The sequence below is a fragment of the Aythya ferina genome, assembly GCF_964211825.1.
Source record: "Aythya ferina genome assembly, chromosome: 1".
NCBI lineage: Eukaryota > Metazoa > Chordata > Aves > Anseriformes > Anatidae > Aythya > Aythya ferina.
In genome coordinates, this window is record NC_140296.1 from 141313019 (window position 1) to 141333041 (window position 20023).

General features: G+C 43.7%; 1 protein-coding gene across 16 annotated transcripts in view; it reads left to right on the top strand.

Moving 5' to 3' along the window:
- The window catches only part of MICAL3 (microtubule associated monooxygenase, calponin and LIM domain containing 3), a 176864-nt gene that overhangs the window by 37537 nt on the left and 119304 nt on the right, over window positions 1–20023 (top strand). The window contains exons 1-2 of one of the 16 annotated variants that reach the window (XM_084498687.1): window positions 16666–16730; window positions 17964–18203. The exons of 14 other annotated variants lie outside the window; for them this stretch is intronic. The gene's annotated coding sequence lies outside the window, so the exon portion shown is untranslated. Of the gene's footprint in view, window positions 1–9651; window positions 9742–16665; window positions 16731–17963; window positions 18204–20023 lie in introns of those variants that run through there. One more of the 16 variants, XM_084498686.1, reaches the window with a different exon arrangement.

A 20023-nucleotide genomic window follows, 5' to 3' on the forward strand; every position in this document is an offset into this window, starting at 1 on the left:
ACCGGCCTGTTAATATTAGCCCAGTTCTGACATAAATGACCTGTTTTTAAGTATTTCTTTTGGCAATAATGTGATTTAAATCCTGTCTAAATAAAACTTATCTACAAGACTTGTTTCAAATCGGAGAAATAAATCTCAAGCATACACTAAAAGTATCGTTTTGAATGTGAGGGGGCAGAACAATTTGGTGCTAAAGAAAGCTTGTGTGTACCTATTTATCTTCAGCTATTGCCCTAAACGGGAAGGGCATGACCACTTCTCTGCGTTAGTAGCGAGGTGCCAAAATGTAGCACGTAGCATCTTGCTGACTGTGCAGATAACAACCCTTCCTTTTCCCTTCCTATTCCCACGGAGTACCCTAATGTACCCATAAACCAACCCAGCTGCTGTGCATCACGTTCTCTTTTGTCTTTTTCCTACCGTGAGAGGAAAAGTCCATGTTCGGAGTGCAAAGCACCCTGTGCAAGGAAGATAACAGCAGGGTTGATGTTTTTAGGAGAGGGCTTGGCTCTATCGCCAGCTGCTGTCAGCTTGCCCTGGACTTTGTTATGAGACAGATAGTGCTTTTGGAAAGCCCCATCTCTGAGTCCATGTGTCAAAGTGCCGCAGGCTGGCTGGGGAGAGCTCTGTTTGCACAGAAAGCATTGTGCATGCCTGCTCTCCCCTCAAGGGGGGCACCCTGTAACTGTTCAAGTGAATTCCTGCTGCTAGGGAGGAATTCCCTAGTGTCTGTAGGACAAAGAAAGTAAGGTGGATGGCACGGGCTGAGCCATGGGGCAGTATGCAGAATGAGAACTTCACCGTGGGTGGTTTTACACTGGAATTTGAGGCAAAAGTCCTGGATTGTGACTTTGCCAGAACCCTTCCTCACGGTAAAATAAAAGCATGGATACCTGTGTGGTTGGTGGCTGTTCTCACATGGATCAGGTGTATTGATGGCATCCCAAATAGTGAGGCTGTGATGTTCTCCACTCCCTCTTGGTGCATGTCCAGCACCTCAGGAGTAGCCTTTTGTGGGACTAGGCGCAGTCCCAGCAGGAGCAGCCTCCTCTTCATGGTAAGACACTTCCTACAGGCCTTCCTAGAGGGCCTGAGGAGAATAGGATTCAAATTGTGGTGAGAATCGGCGGGAATTAGGTGTGCAGAAATTTTTGGCTCTTCTAAAAATACTAGAATAGTCGCCTTGTAGGCTTGAAGCCTTGGAAATCTGGGAATCCAGACAGATTGGTTTAATTAGGAAGTAACTTTGAATTAGGAATTAAATTAGAAAGAAACTTTTAAATTTCTGAGGGGGAGGGAAATAAAAAGTACTCTGAAATAAATACTTGGTCTTAGAAGTGTTTTCACAGCCTTGGTATTAGGTGAGCTTGATAGCCACTCGAAGCTTTTTGTGTGTGCAATAACTTAATCAACTTGAAGTTTGGCCTTTGAAGGCCATAATAGCCTCATCAGGGCACTGTTAGTGGCTGAATTTAATATCTTCTGTCAAACACGGCAAGTCTAGTGTGGTGTGGTAGTTCTTGGGCAGTGAAGGGAGGGGAAGGGTTGTGGAGAGAGCAAAGAGTCTCCGTATGAGCTCCTGTGAAACCATGACTTTGCAGTTTAAGATGTATGTTGCAGGAAGGGCCACCTATACGGGCACTCTCCTGTCTTGTTTTCCACGTTACCTTGGATATCTTGTTCTGAATGCTGGGGGCTCTGGAGGGAAGGCTGCTTTGTAAGGTGCACTTTCTGAAATTATGTTGCTGATAATACCTAGTGGATAGAAATAAATTGATCCGTCCAGGTAGAGAGATCTCTGGACTTCCTGGTGAGATTCTGATACTGCAAAAACACGAGGAGCTTTCTGCAGAGTTGGATGATCTGTCTTACAGTAATTGTCTCTGCTGTTTGCTCGGTTACGGATGGTGTCCTGCAAACTGTTGCCAGTGAACTGACAGTCGCATCCTCCCCGCAGGTCAGGAGGCAGGAAAGGCTGGCTGAGGGGAGAGCGAGGAAGGAAGCAGAGCAGTTCCATGCGAGTTTGGCTGCGCTGAGATGGCCGTAGCCCTGCTTTGCATGCTGGCTTCTAAAGGTCCTAATTCACATCCTGGTCACAGGGGTTCCAGGGTAGAAGGTAGAGCTTGAAGCTCTTGCTTATAACTCCTGCATCTAATCGTGAGCGTGCTTATGTTCTTTGTTCCATATTTTTTCTGACACTGGTGCTAGTCGTTCCCATTTTAATGTTAGGTTAATGTTCTTTCCCAGCTCAGAGAGATGTGCTCCTCTTGGATGTGGCCAGCTGTTAAATCTCTAAGTTCTTGATGTAAAACTACCTGTGTAATTCAATACATTATGAAGAAAGTCAGCGAATACCTCATCTACACATTGCCTAGGCAACTTCTGGTACCATCCCTCCTCTGAACAAATCTTTAGCTAACAGTTCTTCAGGTGTTGCCATTAGTTGTTTTGTAAATCTTAGGGAAGATCATCTTTCATGACTTGTGTTTAAGTAGAGGCAGAGGTTGAGTTCCTGCCTCTTCCACCTCCCCTCATCCTAAAGCAGGCAGAAATATGGAAAAGACAATACTGTTTCCCTGCCTTCCACTTGCACTGTTAATATAATCCCGGGCTTTGTCCTTCTAGTAAGGCCTTATCACTCATTTTCACCACTTTAGAAGGTGAAGTAACCTCTTCAAAGCACCTCCGGTCCCAACTGTTTATTTAATGCTTCCTGGAAGGTCTCCCTTTCAGATTGAGTAATGCTACCAGAAAGACCCTAAAGTTTAGGGCACAGTGTCACAGTTGTGTGGGAAAATAACAGGTTTGCAGTAAATTTATTGAGGGGTTTCCAAGCACTCATGGTACTTCCTGGTAGAGAGAAACGTTTGGGAGTTGCACTGGATCATGAAGAACCGGGGAGGATAGCTGTGCTCTCCAAAGGCACTTCTTTGGAGCATCACCGAAAAAGGCCAGGCACACGATACCAGTGGACCCCATCCTCTAGCTGATTGCTGGCTTTTTTTCCTTCCCAGTTTGATCTGGGCTCAGGCTGACCTAAAGATTGGCTGTAGATCGAGCTTTTCCTTCCCTTTTGAATTCAGGGAGGCATACATTTGTCGCTTAATGCTATTAGTCAAGCAAAGTCCTTGTTTGGATCCTTGACTTAGTTTAAATAAATAAAAGTAAATGTGCCCCCCTTAACCTTCTGCTAGTCTGCGGGAAGTGTGTTAGTGCAGGGAAGGCTATGGAGGCCCTTTTCTGACCTTAGTACTGGCTGCAAGTACTTGTTTTTATGATATTTAATATGAAGCCAGAGGTTTCGTTTAGTTGATAGCCCCTGGGTTTCTTTGGCCAAGCAGTAGTGAGCTCAAATGATATGTAAAAATGTTGGCTTTTTTGCTGGTTGAAACCAAGGAAGGAGTAATGCAATTTTGTTACAGTATTACTGTAACATTTGTTAGTGTTTGTCTTGGGGAGCTTGGTAGCCAACACTGGTATACAGCAATTCATAAATCATGGTAAGTCTTGTTTTGAAGATATTGTTGGTAAAAATGCAAATCTTTTCTAGCTTAATGTCTTAATTTTGAAGCTTTAAGGTGGATCCCAATTTTGGCCTTTAGTCTCAGTTTCAAATTGCTCAGAAAGAGGGGGGGAAAAAAAAAGCTAAAATAAGATAATCTTTGGGTTGTTCAAAAGTATATGCAAGATTAAGATGTTTAGTTCTAAATCTGAAATAATTATAACCTAGAGCTTGTCTACCATTGCGTGGAGTCACCTTACTGAAGAAATCATAGAATCATAGAGTGATTTGGGTTGGAAGATCATCTTAAAGATCATCTTAAAGATCATCTTGTTCCATCCCCTCTGCCATGGGCAGGGACACCTCCCACCTCCCACTAAACCAAGTTGCCCAAAGCCCCATCCAGCCTGGTCTTGAATATTTCCAGGACAGGGCATCCACAACTTCTCTGGGCAACCTATGTCAGTATCTCACCACCGTCATTTATAATGTTGAATGTGTCTCCTTGAGACTGGTTATCTTGAGTATTTATCCTCTGCCTGATGTGGCCAACCGTTCATAGAATCATGTAGGTTGGAAAAGATGTCTAAGATCTTCAAGTCCATTAGGTAACGTAGCACTGCCAAGTCAACCAGTAAATCATGTCCCTTAGCACCACATCTACACATCTTTTATATACTTCATGGATGGTGACTCACCTACTTCCCTGGGCAGCCCATTCCAATGCTTTACAACCCTTTTAGTGAAGATTTTTTTCCTAATATCCAACCTAAACTTCCTCTGACACAACTTAGGATAAGAGGAAATGGCCTCATCACTTGTTGCTTGGGAGAGACCAACCCCCACCTTGCTACAAACTCCTTTGAGGTAGTTGTAGAGAGTGATAAAGACTTCTGTGAACCTCCTTTTCTCTAGGTTTGATAATCCTGGTTCCTTCAGTCACTAAGACATAAGACTTGTTCTCTAGACCCTTCACCAGCTTTGTTGCCCTTCTTTGGACATGCTCGAGCACCTCGATGTCCTTGTGGTGAGGGGCCCAAAACTGAACACAGTACTCTAGGTTGCGCCCTCACCAGAGCCCAGTACAGGGGCACAATCACTTCCCTAGCCCTGCTGGCCATGCTATTTCTGATACAAGCCAGGATTCTCTTGGCTTTCTTGGCCACCTGAGCACACTGCTGGCTCATACTCAGCCAGCTATCGACCAATAACTCCAGGTTCTTTTCTGCTGAGCAGCTTTCCAGCAACCCTTCTCCCAGCCTGTAGTGTTGCACGGGGTTGTTGTGACCCAAGTGCAGGACCCGTGCTTAGACTTGTTGACCATCATGGAGCTGGCCTCACCCCATCAATCCAGCCTATAAATGCTGAGCCTTACACAGAAATACGGGGAAGAGGCTTGAGCTTCTAAGTCATGTGGTAGAGATGCAGCCTCTCCGCTTGGTTCCTGCCTTCAGGAGTTTCGTGGTGCCCAGGTAGCAACCTCAGCTTTAACACTGGTTTAATTCCGTGCCAGTGATGCAGGTATGTTAGGCATATTCTGGGCTAGGTCACTTAGCTGGGTGCTAGATATAAGGTAGTAAGTAATGCTGTTTTCTTCTTATGCATGAAATAATTAGTGATAGCTTGAGTCTTTGATTCTGCAGCTATGGCAATCTGTCTCTAGTCACGTTCTGCAAGAAGTTGGATTCATCTCAGATGAATAATGGTTGCAAACTGCTTGCAAATATTATGCCTTTCATGCCATCACATATTTTGTTTTATTCTTAAATAGTAACAATTATTTAAAAGAGTAACACGCTTTGTAGTTGCATAAAAGCTTGTATGAAGGACATAGCATATGATAAACATGAACTGTGGTTTTGCAAGGTTTTGAGTCTTGGAACTGCTGCGCTGGTTGGTGTTTAGCCCCCCAAGTAGCCAGGGCAAGGGGTCTGTGTGGGGAGCAATCTTAATAAAGTTCACAAGGAGTAAATATTTGATTCTGAATATCAAATAGCCCAGGCTTGTGCTCTGTAATATGGAAAAGGGGTGTATGGGGGTGGGGGATCCACCTCCAAAAAAATACTTTGGATATTGATAGCATCTCCAACCACCCCCAAAAACACGTTTCAATGAAACGAAAATAGTTGCATGGAACAGCTTTTGACAAAGAGAACAAGCCCAGAAGTGTGACCTTTACAGAGATGTTTTTGACAGGACGTTTTCATGAGGCTCTTGTACTAACCTGTTCTTCCTTGCTGGTGTAAAAATGTCAGGTATGCAGACCGGTCCTTTTTTTTTTTTTTTCTTTTTTGAAATACTCCTCTGCTGAAATTGAATTTGGAAGCTGGAGGAGATGAATGTTTACTCTTTGAATCCCAAAGTGTCCTTAACACAGCAGGGCTAGTATGGTCTTACCTGCTGAATTGTGCCTCAAGAGGCAGAGATTCAAGGTACGGGCTGCTCCTGCTGTGCTGAGCTTCAGACTGGGGAGGGTTTTTTTTCTGTCACTGTCTTTTTATTCTGGAGTCTTGTTTGGTGCCCTGTCTGGTGCTCTGGTGTCGCAAATGGATTTTGTTTCTAGGAGCCAACAGCTCCTTCTTAGGTGTAAAATATGCCTTTGGCTAGGCAGATTGTGTACAACTTTCTTGTTAAGTGCCAGGTGACTTGTTTTGAACAGCAACACACTCAAATTCAGATGTTTCCTGCTCTAAAGAGCTTATTTGCAAATGACATTGCTCTTCTCGTAACCTTCACTTTGTATCCCTCAGTCTAAAAATGCTCACTGCTTGTGTAGTATTCCAAGGACAATATTTTACTTGTTTTCAGCAGGAGACCGTTTTTTTTCCAATTGTGATTCACGTAATTGTTTACAAATGAGAAATTTTGGCTGCATGTTGAACACTTGAAAAGATTACCTTTGTGAAGTTTGTTACATATTTCAACACAGATTTTTTTTTTTTTTTTTTTTTTTTTACAGCATAAATATTCATGTGGTTTCTTCCCTGACCTGGTAGGCCAGTTTTTCTCTGGGTCACAAATGGTTCAAAATGGCTCATAACCTGCTGCAAATTGAGATGCACTCACGTGCTGGTCGTCTTTAGGCCCCTGAGGCAGCAGTAGCGAACCCAAACTCTTTGCACTGTGTTTTTTCCTTCTGCCTTCAGACTGTTTTCAGGATCAAGCCATTTCTGTCTGCTTGTTTCTGCACACTGATCAAACAGCATCAGTTTCAGCATCTAAACAGCCCCTGGAATTAAGACTTGAAAGGCTTGTTCATTTACCTCGTTTTGTTTTGTTCTGTCAAGGTTAGTAACACATCAACTCTGGAGAAAGTGCATTCACGTTTGTGTTCACAGCTTTGGAGAGAGCAGGTTCCTGTCTGAATGCATCTTGGAGAGGTGCTTCGGAGCAAAGTGCTTGTGTAATGTGACTTGTTTTACTTGCTGTAATACAGAAGGAGGAAGAAACTATGCATGGCTCTCTTGTAACACTCCAGGCTTAGCATCTCTGTGCATATAAGGTGCTCCAGCAGAGAGCTTTTGTGTGTTGGGGTAACCTCCAGGAAGGCTGTCATGGATGCAGGTCCTGCTGTGCTTGGTGCACTCATGGGTGGGACTGCCTTTGCCATATACGTTTGTAGAGCTCCCCGTGTGGCCAGGCAAAAAGCTCAGCCTGGAGGCCAACAGTGCCCAAACTGTCTGACATGGGAGTGCTCTCGGTGTTCTGCTGCCAGAACCTTTTGGGTTCGGGGCTTTTTGAAGCATCCTCAATCTCACTCCCCACGCCACCTTCAGAAGATGGTGAGGCCGCTGTGCCTCCCCGTGCTTGAGGATGGTGAAAGAGAAATTACAGAGGTGCTTGTCTGAAGGAAGAAGAAATGCCAGCAGTCTAATGTTCCGCTTCCTTAGGCCTAACAAAAGAACTGATGAGGTGTTTGAGTGGCACCTTTTGATCAGGTATTCAGTGTAGTGAAGCCTGTAACTGGGGTTTTGGCATTAACCTGAGCTGAGACCGCTGGCAAGAGCCTGAAGAAGAGCTTTCCAGTTCATGGGGCTGTGGAGTCTTGATAAATCACTTGTTGGCACACCGCATTGCTGTGGCAAGGGTGGAGCATGTCCCGCTGCTCTGCTGCCAGTGTCTTTATATTTCAGGGCACTAATGAGGTCTGTAAGCAGCCTTTTCATGGTCTTCTTGGTCCTCTTTCTGTGACTGTTGGGCAGGTGATCTGCAGTGTGATGGCGAGAAGAGGTTTTGCAGTCCTGTTGCAGGATTTGCCCAACCCAAGGAGCCAGAACTGTTCTGGCTGGCGCTGAGTTCATCCCCCCTCTCCCCCTCGTTGATCATTCCTCACTTTACAAGCTACTCGAACACTAATGTTTGACATCTTCTGCATGTCTAAAGGCGATATTAAAAGTGCATTTACTAGCTCTTCTGTTTTTTCTAGGGGAATAACAGCTGCCGCAGTTGGAGAAGGCTCCGTCTGCAGCATTCCCCCTGCTCGCAGGTTACAGGCTGCCTTGGCGCGGCTGCTTGTTGACGTGTGGAGCACTTCAGTTTAGGGTCATCAGTTCAAACGCAGCCACGGTCAGCGGTGGAGGAAAGCTGTTACCACGGGAGGTTTTTTTAATGAAGTGAGCTGGCAATCTGTCAGGCTCTTAGGGCACGGGTTTCTGCAAAACTGCCATAAATGGTACTTGCAAATAACCTCGGAGTCAAAGAATTAAGCAGGTGTCAATGATAATCCAAAGAAACGAAGTAGGCACACGGGGAGTAACAGGCACTGAGCAGTCATGCTTGTACAGCTGATAAATGAGGTGTTTATACATTCCTTCTCCGACTTCAAACAAGAAAAATCTAGTCAGTAAAGCAGTGAGAAGCCTGCAACTATATTCATCTACGTTTTACTGTCCAGATAAAAATAGAAACCTCTAATGATAATGTTGCTGGGTAAGCAAGGCACCACTAGAGCTGTGCTTTTGTGGTCAGAATAGGCAGTCCTTGAGTTCCTTTTGACTTCTGGACGGCCTTTTCTATGTCCCAACATATCGCTTTTATTATTATTATTATTTTTTAAAGTTCCAGTAGATCTTACAGAGCTCCACTTAGCTCGGTCTTGTATGCCCTGTTCATCTGAGGTGCTGTGTGTTGTGGTGCAATTGAGGCTGACTTTCCCCCACTGTAATTAGCTCTAAAACCAACGGGAAGAACTGGAGGCTTCCTCTGTTGCCCTCCTGTGAACTCGGCATGGAACTGCCCTTCTGTGTCACTGCCCTTCTGCTTACTGGGGACCGAAGGGTGCGGCAGTGCTGTGCTTCTCTCCACCTGTTTCCATTGTTTGGGGTGTAATTCAACAATTTGCTTGAGCAGTTGAGGAGACAAGGAATGCTTCACCACTCTGACAAACAGTATTTGCACTGTCATTTTCTTTCTGGAGGCTGCCTCCTCTGCCCCACTCCTTCTTTTTCCTGCTTACCCCCACATGCAGGCTCTAAGCCTAGCTAGACAGCTCCATTCAGACAGATCTTGCTATTCCTTAGGGATTAAAAACAAATGAAAGTAGCTGGCCCTGAAGTTTCTTACTGAGAACAGTGATTCTAAAAGCTGTTCTGGCTGGAGCTGTGGACTTGGAATAGGTCTCAAAACAATTTTATTTTTCCTCTTCTCCATCCCAGTCTTGCCACATTGTGGTCAGGAATCCTTTTTTTAAGTTCCTGATGATTTGGGATGTTTTCTTTGATTGAAATCAATGTGTACTCTGAAACGTACGCTCCTGGCATGAAATCATCCGCTCTAGGGAGAGCACAACTGCCACATCACCAGGGCTCTGTCTGATCTCACCCCGTGTGTGTGTGTGAGAGATGGAGAGAAAAAATACATGTAAAAGGAAAGCATTCAGTTTCCACCAAATGCGTGCGTGCTCTAAGAAGCTGAGAGTCCTTAAGCTCACTCGTATTATGCTTGTGTGCTCTTTCTCTTGCTCTGCCCTTGCCCTTTAAAATCCCAGATGCTAGATTCCTGCTTTACACCTGCACCTCTCTCCTTATCTGCCGGAGGGTGCGTGGTTTAATGGCTGAGCCAAAGCCTGCACTGCTTGATTGGCAGGTGGTGACGTAAGTGTGCATAATTAAAATAATCAATTTCCCTGGAGTGCAGGATTGAAAAGCAGGAGGTTACTCAGCAGGATGTGCGCTCTCATTCTGGGGGAATAGTGAAGAAAGGGAGCAAAAATGCTGGAGCAGTTTGCTTCATTGTACCACGTAAGTGACAGCAGCGGCTGAGGAGAATTCCAGCGTGCTCGGGGACGGGGACGGGCAGATTTTGTGCTGCAGTCAAGCAGAGCTCCTCTTGAGGAAGGCTTTGTGGAGGCTGCAGGAGCTCTCCTTTAAAATGGTGGCAGGCTGGCAAAATGTGGGGATTAAATAGAGACTGGGAATGCATATAGGGACTTGAGGCTGAACGCTAATTGTACAACACTAATTGAGTGTAGCTGTTGCTTTATTGTGTCTAGCACTTCTTGCGAGTAATCCCTCATCTTGCTGCTCTGAAGATGAGTAAATAGGTTTTACAGTGAGGACAGAATGTGCTTTCTTGGCAGCAGGCTTGTTTCCCACTGAATTTGTCTTCCTGTTTCTATAAAACTTCTTTCCGCATCTTGGGTGCGCTTGTTACCCCATATTGCTTGTCTTTCATGGACACGTGAAATGCCACATGACAACCCCTGCTGATTGAAGAAGAAAAAAAAGGCTAATTAGGATGTGTAACTGACTCATAACCCTTTCAGGGATCTGGAGGACCATGTATTTTGGCTTTGGAAGGAAATATGAAAGGCTCTTGTAGAAATCGTAGTTGTTAAGCAGCGGTTGCTTTCTGCCTGCTTAGGCAGAGCTTAATTTTCTACTTCCTTACAAACATACAATCACTGCGCTATCTTTGGCTGCTTTGTGGTACAGCCTCACCTCGTGAAAGACAGAGCATCACAGACAGTTTACATTTTCCCAAACAAAACATACTCAGGAGAGTAGGCGTGTTCCAAAGCTCTGCTCTTTGAGCAGCTTGCTGGCTGAAGGTGGTAAATCAGATATGTTTTAAAGCTGAGTGAAAATAATCTATGGAAATGAGATATTTTTTTTACATTTTGAGGACCAAACTTGACTCTTCTGTTTAGAGAAATTCTTCACTGTGAATAAAATATGTAAACCTCCGAAGCCTTGCTTTGAATCCTCAGAGAATCAGATGGTCACGTTGAAAATGGACCATGAGCCAGAGCCTTAACCTTGGTCCTCTAAAAAGTTTCTTAACTAGAATTGAGCATAGGTCAAAATTCACCGTAACAAGGTCCTATAATTCTTTCAATTTTAGTGGCCCTGTCCCTGTTCTAAGTATTGATTTGAATGCCGAATAAACACTTCAGGCTTAGTCTTCATTCAGAAATTTTGTGGAAGTCTTAGTTAAGACACACTATCAAGTGAGAACAAGAAAAGGAAAAAAAAATGGTGGGAAGTCCTTTTTTTTTTTTTTTTTTCCAACTAAACCTGTACATTTACTTAAACAAAACTACAAGTTTTGTTGAAAACTGTTTCATGATTTTCACTATGTTTTTGATGTGTGGGTAGAGCTGGCTTTTTACTTTTCACTATTTTAAATTCCTAAAGTCTGTTCTGACTAAAAGATAAGACATGACATCTGCAGTTAACAGGCAAAGGTAAGATGCTCTAACTTGCCCTTTCCTGAGGTAATGTGATTAATATTGAATACAAATGATTACACTGAAAACCCGAACAGCTACAATAACCTTTTGCCGACACTGTTCCTAATTGAAGTTGGCTTTATTTGTTACAGACCAATTAATTCTCTACATGGAACAAATGCATTCCCAATAGAAATGTGTGGGTTTTGCCTGGCTGACCCTTAGGGAAACTTAGGGGAGTCTTTGAAGGGGGGACCTGAATGTCCAGTTATTGCTGGGAAGCTGTGTCACATGAAGTGCCATGGATGCTGAAAAACCAAGAGGGCTGTGGGCAAAAATATATATATATATATATAATCTATAAGTATATATATGCAAAAGTCTGTGCTGTTATTTGAATGAGTAGTGGCTGTGGCCATGTCTGACTTAAGGTGAGATGTATTAATGCTCAACATCACCTGGGGTTTAGTTGTAGGGTTGGGTAGAGCAGCTGTTTTCACATGCAGTTTTGGCATGCTTTCGGCTGCCAGAAGAAGACTTTAAATAAATAAATAGGCAGCGACGGGTAAAGTTGTGGTAATTGCATGGGAACTGTTGTTGTTTGTTGCCATAATTATACCGAATTGTGGTTCCTGGCTTTGAGTGGTGGAAGGGTAGGCTGAGGAAGGCGAGCTGTTTGGTGTACTGACGCAGTTAGACCAGATCACAGTGGGTGGTATGATACAGCTGTGATTTTGGTGTCTTCTGAATATATGGTAGGTGTACACCTTTATGATTCATTTTGTCTGACAGTATACAATTTTTGTGTGTTTTCTAAGTTTAGAAACCTGTTGCTTTGGTAGCTAGTAGACATTTTTCTTTCCATCTTAGGGGGTGGTGACACAAGCTCTTGCAATAAAGTGACACAGACATAAAACTAGTAACTGCTTATAACCTAGATAAAGCAATTCTTTTCCTTCAGGAGCTCTTTACTCAATATAATATATGCCACTGTGGCTATGTAGGTAGTCTCTTGTATGCCTGCTGTGCTTTAATTTTTCCTGTGCTTAACTCTACCTCTTCTGAACAACTTTCATGGAAAGCTTGCCCATCAACTGGCACAAATACCATCTATTCCTTGACTTGAGATTCCCAAGAAAATGGGAGCAAGATTGTCTCCCATCCTGCTCTGTAGCTGTGTGTATGAGGCCTTGAGGGAGAATGGCTGGGGACACTGAGGTAGGGAAAAGCTCAGGTATTTGTGCTGACCTTTGAACTCAGCTGTTTTGCCAGGTACCCAACCTACTCAAGCTCTGAAAATGTTAATGGATGGTGTGGGCAATATTGGAGCTCAAACGTGCTGTGTAAATCCTTAAACATCTAACATTGGGATGCTTTACATCTCACAAGCTCCTTGCCCTCGCACGAAAGTAAAGCTGGTGTTATTTCTTTAAACAGTCTAATTATAAATGCCTCGAACAACAGACTTCCACAACTTCCCTTGAGCGTGTGCCAAGCTGATATGAGAGCAAGCATTCAGTTTGTTCCCCAGCGCTTCTGATGTGGGTGTGAGCTTTTCTTTACTGCTTTGTCACAGTTCCTAGCGGCAGCCCTTTGGATCACCCGCATTGATGTTCCTCCACGTTTTTTGGAGTTAGCTGGAGTCCTTAAAAGCCAAAGTAAGGTCCTGGAATGAAACTTCAGTTACTGTGCGGCTGCTCTGTGCAGAACAAAAAGATAGTGGTGAAACTGCAAGCTTTTAAAGCTGAAATACAATATGGCAGTAGTAAGAGAGTAATGAGAAACTTTCTTATAGAGGTAGGCAAAATGAAATGTCTGAGTTTTTAGAGGCATTTCCTTAAAGTGTCCTGCGTGGCTAAACTCAGCGGGAAGATCTAGGGAAATAATTCATATTCTGTCTTTGGCAGTAAGCAGGCTGGGTGTTTGTGGCTTTGCGTGTACCACTTCTACTTAGACTTAGTGCACTGCAACTAAAAACAAACAAAAATATTTTCCTCTGACAAGACATTGTTGATTTTTAATGATTTTTTATGAACCGTCACTGACTTTGAAAAATCAGAGACTGTATCTTACGCTGTGCTCCCTGGGATGTGAGAATATATCCATAGGGTGGCTTTTCGTGGTGTGCATAAACCAGCTGAAGATCATGCTGTTGCCCAAGGGGTGGGTCCCATCTTGTCACACTCCTTGTGTTTCTTTTCCCCTCCTGTTTCTGTTATGATAATTGCACAGCCCTGTGGGAGCTGGATCAAATCTCAGATGTGACTGAACAAGCCAGTCTTGTTTCTTAGGTTAGGGGGTGGCGGCGGTGGTGCGGTCTTCAGGTGAAACTCTTTGTTAGAGCCAAGATGAGGGGCGGAAAGGAGGAAAGGGAAATGAATCCCTTGAATCAATGGTAGCACAACCCTAAATAACTTGAGGCAAGCATGGATCTGTGTGTGTGGAGATGCTGCGTGCATGTGCTGTTAGTTATTGCTTTGAATTGTGCATTAACAGGAAGGGCATGCGGCTAGGTTTCTGACCGCAGGAGTGGTGCCGTTCCTTTCTGCAGTATCATTATGTACTTAATACTATCGAGCGATATGGTTTAATAAACCCAGTGAAACCACAGGACTCGGGGAGAAAGCTGTAAAAATCGGGAACTGGTTTTGATGAGCAAGCATATTGTCTCTGGGGTTTTTGAAGGCAGAAATGTCTGCTAGCACTTCTGCTTTTATCGCAGCTTCTGATTTTTTTTGACATGTTTGAGGTTACATTTCAAGGGTTCGGTTTTAAGGAATGTCCACTTCGGTGTTTTGAATCAATATTGAAATTTAGTATGAAAGCATATCAGGACATTAAATAATGCTTAGTATACTGTATCCCATATTCTCTTTTTACAGTACTATGAATGTAGGAAAAGCAAAACAAGTGATTCTTCTGAGATATACTTACCCAGCTCAGCGTAGCTCACTTGCTGGTGATGGATAACAGAGCTCTTACCTCAGGAATCTCTAGTGCCATTCCAGGGCGGTTACTGGTGACTGAAATAGCCTGAGAAGAGTGCCCTTAAACTCACAGAATTAGCATCTGATTTGGGACAGTTTATCTGTCCCCCTCCTAGAGACTGTTCCCTGTTCTGTTCTTGGCAGTCTCAGTCAGAGAGATGGTACTGAAAGGAATCCCTCTTCTTTCTAGGAGGGTTCCCACTTCACTGCAGGATCAAAAGCAAAGAAAGGAAGGAAGAAAAAAGAAAAAAAATATATAGCTGTGACATTTCCTGCTATTCTGTTTGCAGTTGATTTAAGACTAGAATCTGTAATAACTGTGTTGGTTACTTTATCTCAAAACCGAACATCGTATCATTATGATATATTAAACTATATGTATGCGCACTATATAAGCTATGCAGTTTATTACATAAACTGTAACTATAAATGCCATGGTATGTTTAACTCTTTGGGTGAGATTAGCAGTGCTTTTAATAAAAGCTGTAAACAAATCTGTACTCCTAAAATCAGTGTGCTTTTGTCTCAGTAAACAATGAGCTTGAGAACTCAAAGAAGCATTGAAGTCAGTAATTTGTTTGAACTTAACTGTGGTAAGGAAACAACTTTCTGAAACTAAGCACTTCTGTTCCTTTTAAAATCTTAATGGCATATTCAAAGGCCGGGGGTTGAAATGGGGCTTGAAGAGTTATACCAGGAGGAATTTTAAGGATTGCTGGAGGTGGGAAGTGTTTAATAATTTGCAGAGCCCTATTATATCTCTGAGAAGTGCTTTTTACCTGCTTTTGAGGGGACAGGTCACTAGAGAAAAACTTAAGTCTTGGGTAGAAGAAATTATTTGATAATTACGGACTTTCTCTTTAAATGAGAACAACCTTGTTTTTAAAAATCAGGTCCCTGTGGTAAGACTGCCTTGTCTTTTTATCCAAAGCGAGGGTGGTTATCGTATGCAGAAGTTCAGTGAACACTTGCAAAAGCAGCAGCTGATCTCTTTAACGTAAAAGCCTTGAATTATTGTGCCAGAACACAAGTTTTTGTTAAAAATTGTTGCTTGGGATATTTTCAGCTGTTTATGAACAAGTCTGGGCAGTGACAGCGTATGGTAACGGGGCAGCTGAACTTAGTCTGGCTCTGCTGCCTGGGCTGTGTGCTGTGAGACTGACCCTGGGCATCAGGGAAGTTCGGGAAGCTTTCACTTGGTCGCTGCTTTAAGTCTTGTCTAGCAGAAGGCTGAAACAAGCTGTGTGGAGCAGGATAGTTAAGTATCTTCTGTATCCCCCAGCACCTGTTGCCTCAAATAACCACTGCCCAGGGCATGTGCTGCCATGCAGGGCTGTCATTTACACGGCACTCAATGAGTTCAGGCTAGTTAATGGAAGCAGTCTGTCTGAACCTTTCCTAGGCCTTACCCCTTAATGGTGCTGAGGTGATTAACTTCACTTTTAGACGGCTGGCTGGAACTCTTCTCCAGCTTTGGCCCGATAATCCTCTCAGATCCTGTTGCCAGACCCTCCTATAAGGGAACAAGGAAAGGGAGAAGGAGCAGGGATGTACGAGAGCTGACCTGGTAGAGTTTTGTCAGGCCAGCATGTGTGTAATAGATTTCCACAAAACTCGGCTTTCTTCCTAATCAGCTATTTGCAGAACTGGTTTCTTAACCTGCCTTCCCCTGTGATTGACCCTGTTTTTTCCCCAGCAAAATGGCTTGTTTTTGGTGGCAGTTAATGGCAGCTACTCACAAGTACTTGGGGAAAACAACTTCTCATCCAAGAGCTGAACCTCATTTTAGTGAATGCCTTCTTCATGTAGCAAAATTAAAATGACAACTGCAAGAGCTACAGCCTGATTGCTCTAAAATTGAATGATGGCTCTTTGCATTCTATATCTATCCTGTGTTGTACATCATCTTTGTACAGTGCAAGTCATCCAGAATCTGACTTTATAAAGATAAAGGTACAGAATTTAACTTTAAAGGTAAACATTGTTGCTTCCTGTCTGTACATCGGCATTACATTTCCTCACAGCTCTGTAGCACTGACAGCACAGGATAAGAGAATAATCTCTGGCTTTGAACTATCTATTTAAAACCTTGTGGGTTAGTTGCCAACTGAGAGGCTATTCCCTGTAGCCCCACTGCCAGGAATTACACTCTACCCTTGGAAAATTGTGGGTGTGTTGTTTTTTTTTGTTGTTTACTGATATTCTTTTTGATGTCATTAGGTGTCTTTCATGCTGTAACCCATAAGAAACTCCATGTCCCATGTCAACAGCTGGAACAACATGATGGACTCGGTGGTTTCTTGAGGTTCTTGTCGGTGTTATTTTTATGATTCTTCCAGAGCTTGTTTACTGCAAATTCAGATGTCACCAAATTTGACCAGTAAGAACTCTGTTTCAGCAGAGGGGAGGCAGTTCAGTTGAACCCTTGGGCTTTATGTTAAAGAAGAATGTGAAATGGGATTCAAAGCTCCAGATCTCAACTACTAGACAGTAGCTTTGTGTGTTATCTTCATGGGTTAAGCTCTTCTGTTTAATGTTCCACAAGGCATGGGAATAAACATTTTGTTTCAAGGTAAGAAGGAAATCTGAAGAGGTTTTGAGTTTCATGATTATAGGGGAAAAAATGACTTGCTGCTTTTGATTCTCTTGGCTTTACCTTTTAGGGTGATGTGTGCTGGGAGCATCTCTCCTCTCCAGTATTGCTCTCGTTACATAAAAATTAATCTGCCTGGAGGTTAAATATGCAGGTCTGTCTGTAAGGGATATTATGCTAGGTTTAAAGCGTTCCTCTTGACTCCATCCTTGAGGTGTTCGAAACCTGACTGGGCACAGCCCTGAGTAACCTGCTTTAGCTGACCCTACTTAAAGCAGTGGGATCAGGCTAGGCAATCTCCAGAGGTTCTTTCCAACCTCAATTATTTGGTGGCTATTTGACTCCCAAATTTTTAATTTGACCCACTTCTTAGGAGTTTTAAACAGGACAGATCAGTGCACTGTCTTAGTCAACATTCAAATCAGCATCCCTAATTTAGAAGAGAAAGCAAATAATGTTTCTTCTCCAGCCAAACATGCTGGTCCAGGGAAAGGTATCAGCACGGCAGGCTGCTAGTTACACACTGCCAGGGTCAGCGTAGTACCTGTTGAGTGCAGCCTAATTGGGACAGGCTGGTTTTCCTTTTCATGCCCGTGTGCTGTTTTTCCATGAATGCAATTCAACCTGTGCTCAGTGGAAGGAGACCAAAGAAGAGCATGCTGGAAGTTTCTCTATGCTAAATCCTGTCTGCAGGAGAGTGAGCCATCCTGCCTGGATGCTCCAACCAGATAGCATTTATTTTTTCTAATGTGAAAGAACAGCTGCATCTTGTGCACTTCATGCCGTCATCTCCCCTTGAAGCTTGCTGTGTCTGTGGAGATTATTTTTTATAGCCAGAACGGGTTGGGTTGAACTGAGGTAGGGCTGAAATGATTATGGGCACAGGTACGTATGTGATGTCTAGTTATTCAGTGGGAGAAGGGGGAAAAAAAATCACCTTAGATAATGGATCGAGCTTGTTTGCAGATGTTTTGCATCCACATCTACCTTGCGGCACGTAGCTGTTGTATGGTAGAGTCAACTTCTTCCACAGGCTCCCCGCACTGCTTTGAATTCATCCTGGGAAAATAGCATTTAATAGCAAGGTTCCTATCTTGGCCATTTTGATTAGGCCTCACTTTGCTATTAATTTACTTACCCGTGCTTATGTTAATGAAATGCGGTATCACTAATGAACAGCTCTGCGCTGAAAGTGAACTGCCTTGTCCCCAGGAGTGAAGCTACGTGGGAGTCTAATGCCTGGATGCTGCCACGCAGAGCCGGGGAACGCTAGGTTAAGCGCAGTGCAGAGGTGTGTGGTTACCACTGGTGTTTTCTCCAGTGTGCCTTGCGAGTTACCCAGGTATTGGATGTTGAGTCACCTACGTACAAGGACAAGCTGCGTGCTGGCGACCTGCTTTCTCCAAAGGTAGCGAGTGCGGGCAGAGGGGCACTCAGAAGCACTTTGAGCAGGTAGGAACCCAAGCTGCAGCAAGGGTCACCTGTCTTGTCTGGTGGCCACTGCTGTGTTGTGCTTGTCAGGGACATGCTTTCATATTTCTTACAGCTGGGTGCTGTAAACTTGTTGCTGCTCTGTTCTCTTTCTCTAAGATAGCACGTCTCAATCTATGGCTGCTTATAAATGTGCCAGCAACTCTGGACTGGAATAATAAAGGCATATAAACACTGATCTCTCTGGTAAACTTGGGACCCTCCCGATCTGCTTCTTGGCTGTGTTTTTGTCAGGTCTGATGGGTTGGCCAGGAGACTAATGGGAATGAAGTCGCTGTTACATGGCATATATGGAAAAGGGAAAGTCGAGCTCATTTGGGGCCGGGTTGGAGCAGTCCTGAATTAACTACATTGTTAGTGTATGGTAGCTGCTTTTAAAAGCAAATCAAAGACACTGAACAACTTTTTTTCTTTGGAGATGATGGACTCCTGGGCACTGTAGTACATGCTTGGAGCACCAGAACAGTGCTTATCCCTTCAACTCCCTGATGTAATGTGGTGAACTCATTTTACTTGTATAGCTTGTAGTCATCTCACATTCCTTTATTAGCTGCAGGAACACACACAGATGTGGCATAAATTGCCTGTAGTGTTTCTTTGCATAGCATCTTTATGCCTTTGGGGGAAAACAACACTCAAATTTTGTTATCCAAAGTAAACAACGTGCAGAAGTTTTTAGTATGTTGCTTCTGCATCCTGGTGAACTACCAAAAGCACGGGGATTTTTTTTTGTTTGTTTTATTTTTAATTGATTTTTTTTTTAATCTTTCCTGTCTTTCCCAATAACTACCTTGTTAACAGCACTGTTTTTTTCAGCTCTACACACACGAGCAAAGTCCTGGAAGTCCATGGTGTTCTTCAGCTTCCAAGGCTGTTATTTTTTAAAATAGAGGAAGAAGTGATATTTCATCCATCCTGGCAAGGAAATGGGGTTTCAAATATACTAGGGTCACCTCCCTCCCACTTCTTCCCTCCCCACCCCACACAACACATGCGTCAGTAAGAGGACGGGCAGTTACAGAAATGGCTACAACATCAGCTTCTTTCACAGAGAAAACTTGTCTTTATGGAGCTAAAGGCCTTGAATGGCGATAATCTTACACAGCATTATGAACCTTTATTAAAGCTCTTTTTTTTTTGGCTATGCATAAATGTCTGTGGTTGTGGTTAAGATCACTTGATTCTGGGTTGGCACGTTAATTTTGCGTATATTGTCACGTCCGTGTATGTGCAGTAAAATGAAAGCACTGGACTGGTCCGTGGTGTGTGTTCCTTTTCAGTCTCAGAAAACTGCATGCTATTAATAAACCGAGCAAGTCTTTTATTGCCTTGGTCCTTTCTCATGGGAGAACACCCTAGAGCTTTGTATCCCTGCTTTCAAACATCGATTGCAGTCTAAAGCCTAACACACATTTTTACTCTCCTGGCAGAAATGGGTCAGGAAGCAGGGAAGAGCTGAGCTGCACCTTTGTTAGTTTGATGAGCCTGCCAGCCCTCCCCTGTCCCTGTAGGAAACAAAACTGTAAATGCTTCCAGCTGCCCCCTTGTCTGTCTCCCGTTAATATTGCACCTCTTCTCTGGGGAGTCTGCTGCAGCCAGCTGTCGTGCTTGTTTCTTTCCCATTTCTGATAGCCCTGCCACTGGGTTTCAGCCACTCCTGTCGCTTTAGTTAGTGCTTGAGGTTAGCCAGTGTCCCGGGTATGGCCTCCTGCTTCCCACAGCAAGCTCATGCAGAAGTGAATCCAGTGCCCTTCTCCTTGCTAACAAACACTCTGTATGGG